Below are 4,409 nucleotides of genomic sequence, written 5' to 3'. Positions count from 1 at the left end.
GAAAGGACCCCCAGTCCTCTCAAAAAGTAACAAACAACTGAAACTCAGGAGATCATCTCATCTAGACAAGGAGATGCCAGGCCCCTCATTCATCATGATTGCTTCCTTACCCCTCCCAAGTTCCTGTTTCCTCACACATAGCTACATTTCTTCACTGCTATATAAACCCCCAATTTTAGCAGGTCAAGGAGATGTATTTGAAACTGATCTCCCATCTCCTCAGCTGCAGCACCAGGTTAAAGCCTTCTTGATTGGCAATAATCATTGTCATTGTCTAGGCGATTGGCTTTCTGTGGGGTGAGCAGCAGGACCTAGACAGAGTCCCTGGTATTTTGGCAACAATTTGTCAGCAAATCCTGCCAACTCTTCCCCAGTACTCATTCTGAACTTATGTGTTGCCCTCTTCCTCCAGTACTGTTGTTTTCTTCTAAGCCACCCTCTTCTCTTGCCTGGACTCCTGCTGCAGCTTCTACCTGATGTCACCCTTTCTACTCTATACCTCTCTCTCTGCTAATTGTTCTCCCCATAGAAGTTAGGGTGACCCTTTCAAAATGTAGTTCATATCACCTCACAGTGATGCTGCATCTTACACTGATCCTCCAAAAGTTTAGGATAAAATCAGAAGTCTTTCTTCGGGCCTAAACATTCTCATATGGTGAGGTCCTCGCCTACCTTTATTATCTCACTTCCTGCCCCTCTCCTTCTTACTCAGTATGAAATTCTTTTGCTTTTAACACATATCAAGACTGATCCTACTTGAAGAACTTTGCTCTACTGCAATCCCAGTACTTTGGGAGGCAAGGCGGGCAGATCACCTGAAGTCAGGAGTTCAATACCAGCCTGGCTAATATGGTGAAACCCTCTTTCTACTAAAAATACAAAAATTAGACGGGCATGGTGGCATGCGCCTGTAATCCCAGCTACTTGGGAGGATGGGGCAGGAGAATGGCTTGAACTCAGAAGGCGGAGTTTGCAGCAAGCTGAGATTGTGCCACTGCAATCCAGTCTGGGCGATAGAGTGAGACTCCATCTCAAAAAGAAAAAAAAAAGAACTACTTTGCTCTAGATTAGTGGTTCTCAATCAGGGGCAATTTTGACCCCCACAGCCCTAGGGATATTTAGCAATGACTGGATAAATACTGATGCTACTAAACATTCTACAATGCATAAGATGATCCACCACAACAAAGGAACAAAGGGTTATCTCTCCCAAAGTATCAGTATTGCCAACATTGAGAAATTTCTAAGTGTTTCCTTAGCCTGGGTGCTCTTGTCAAATCTAGTCACTCTGGCATCTTTCTGTGTTTTAATTTCTTATCTATCCAGTAATTCTTGGTATTTGTTTGAATTATTGTGCAGATTCTCTATCAGGATATAAGTTCTAAGAGAGCAGGGCCTGGACTGTATCCTAGGACTTTGGGAGTCTGAGGTGGGTGGGTTACCTGAGGTCAGGAGTTCGAGACCAGCCTGGCCAAAATGGTAGAACCTTGTCTCTACTAAAAATTAGCCAGGCGTGGTGGTGGACGCCTGTAATCTCAGGTACTTGGGGGGCTCAGGCAGGAGAATCTCTTGAACCTGAGAGGCAGAGGTTGCAGTGAGCCAAGACTTCACCATTGCACTCCAGCCTGAGCAACAAGAACAAAACTCTGTCTCAAAAAACACAAAAGTGGGCTGTGAGAATGAGAACCAGAAGCATAAAAGGTGTCCACAACATCCAGCAATTGTGAACATTAAATGATAAATATAACATTTATCAGTAGTATGTGGCACATTGGTAGTGTTCTGTAAGTATTATATTAGCCATTTTATATTAATGTTTCTACTGACCTCCACTTAATAAGGATTAATGATGTTATTATTTGATATAAAAAAACACTAGATTGGGATTTAGAAAACTTGGCTCATTTCAGGTCTACCAGATAAATTGTGCTTTAATTTTTTTCAAACATGTTTTGAGTGTCTGCAAAGTACAAGGTGCTGAACTCTTGCAACAGACAATACAAAGTAACTAGAACTAATCTGCCTTTGAGACCTTGATATCTATTGGAGGAGATAAGACAAACATGCAGATAGCTAAAACACAAGTCAGAAAGTAATACTACATTTTATTTATTCTAAAATGCATATCCCCTACCCGATCCCAACCCTGCTCTCTGATTTCAATACGTCTAAATCCAGGATGGTTTTAATAGATGGCATCTCAGATTTGATGGAATAAGATAAATTTCACTAGAGAGATACCAAGAAACTTCCATGGGAATCAAAACGAGAGGGTAGTTATCTCTAGCTGGGGACTGTGGGGGAATGAGGAAATGCATATAAAGTGACAAAAATAGCAGACGTATTAGTCAACATTAGAAAGTGTCCTTGGTTTTCTTCTCTCTGAAATGAATGGATTAGACTAGATTACAAGTCACTCTATTAGTAGTTTGAAGTCTTACGTGGTAGCTCTGGAAGCTTCTTGCAGCTGCTATATTCCCTGCCCACCTGTTCCTTCTGCAGAGGTTTATCTGGTCTGCCAGTAAGGAGAGTCAATTTGCTGTGGGACTCTCCTGGTGCTTCTCGGTGCTCTTTGACCTGTCGGACTCGCATTGTAATTGTTTCTCAGGCTATGCCAGGCAACTACCTATGTCTGTCATTGTCACAAGACAGTCAACTCCGTGGCATAGGGGCTGTGTTTGTTGGGTGTCGAGTTATTTATGCCCACATACGAAGAACAGTTTTTGGCACATCATTAAGCCCTCATAGGTACTGGCTGAATCAATATTAAAGGGTAATACATTTCTTATCAGAACCTACTAACACCTTACTTGGATGACCAGCTAAACTGAATCATTTAGGAAAATGGAATGGTTGAGAAATGGTTGATAAGTATTTTCCCAAAAGTAGCTTGGGTCCTTCAAAACTAGATGATACAAATGAATTTTTTACGCTTTAATAAACTCCAATTTTTTTTTTGCAACTGAAAAGTTCCAACCTGACCTTTTCCCCCCCCCCCCCCCCCTGTGGAAAGCAAGAAACTGGTCAGTCTTTTTGAAGTGGCTAAACTATATGTTTAGGCCATTTGGGGACAAATTTGAATGCTCAGTGAGGTTAGAATTCTGTTAAGTTCGATGTGGTGCACAGGGCCAGCCATCTTGTGAAAAAGTGAACAGAAGTAATTCTCATGGCTGATTTTTAACATAATTAGTTTCACAGCTTCCATTTTTGGAAAAAACATTAGGGATAGCACTGATTCAGAAACAATATGATGAGACAGCATTAGAGGAGAAAGAAAATGTCACATTTAACTTGTGCAGAATGTTCAGAGATAAACCAGAAATCTTCCCTGTTGGTAAAATAAACAAGCAAAAGCTGGTGAACTAGACCCAAGGAACCCTGCCAAAGTCAATTGCCCCTGGACATTTTGCAGTCCTGTGCTCATTTCTATTTCATTTGGTTATTCCTGTCTTTCCAATACTCCATCATCTTTAATCAAGCATAAAATTAAACCGAGAAGCAATATTTTCTGGTTTCTATTCTATTTTTTTCATCCTCATCAGAATCTAAACTTATACCTAAGCAAGTATTCACATGTAGAAGAAACTCTTCTAACCATGTTCTAAACTCTTCTAACCATGATTATGATTGTACATTCTTAGGAAAAAATGTTTTAAATGAACCAATATTATTACTACTCTTTATAATTTATTATTTATCCCTTGAATAAAGTAATTAGCTTGAAAATATTTGGAGCATTTTTGGAAAGCTCCTTGGTAACTGTTATACAAAACTTGAAAATTAGTTGCCTATGATGCATATTTGGCATAGAAATGTCTTGTTGTTCTGCAAAGGTGTTTTTTTTTTTGTTCCAAATTTATAATCCAGCAGGTTTTACATAAAAATGTAAATGTCTTACCCTTCTTGAAAAAAATTTAGAAGGTCTGATAATCTAAGACTCTTCAATTAAGCCAAAAAATATTTCCTGAGTACCTCCTATGTGCCAGGCACATCAGTCAGTTACCTAGAACCCTGCAGCAGCCATCTCCTCTTAGGGGAGGGTTGGTAGCTGTGTATGTTCTCCTGTGTTCCATGGTCCAAGACACTGCAGTGAGGCTTGTTCTCTGTAGCTGTTTATCATCACCCTTGCATGGTTGATTTACTCATAATGGAGAAAAGCATACTTATTTCAACATGTGGCAGAAATGGCAAGCCGTCTAATAATTATTTGGAGCTGCCATTGGAAAGTGGCTTCTTAACCATGTACTACATTTCACAGCCCTCTTTTTATACAAGCCATGTAACAAATTTGCACTAATGGAATGTAAGCAGAAGTAATGGATTTCAATCTTGACAAGGTTTCTGAGAGAGAGAGAAAAAAAAAAAAAATGTCTCCACCCTCTTTTCTTGCTTTGAGATTGGGATTGGAA

Source organism: Macaca mulatta, chromosome 8 (assembly GCF_049350105.2).
Source record: "Macaca mulatta isolate MMU2019108-1 chromosome 8, T2T-MMU8v2.0, whole genome shotgun sequence".
Lineage (NCBI taxonomy): Eukaryota > Metazoa > Chordata > Mammalia > Primates > Cercopithecidae > Macaca > Macaca mulatta.
Note: the sequence above shows the minus strand (reverse complement) of the source record.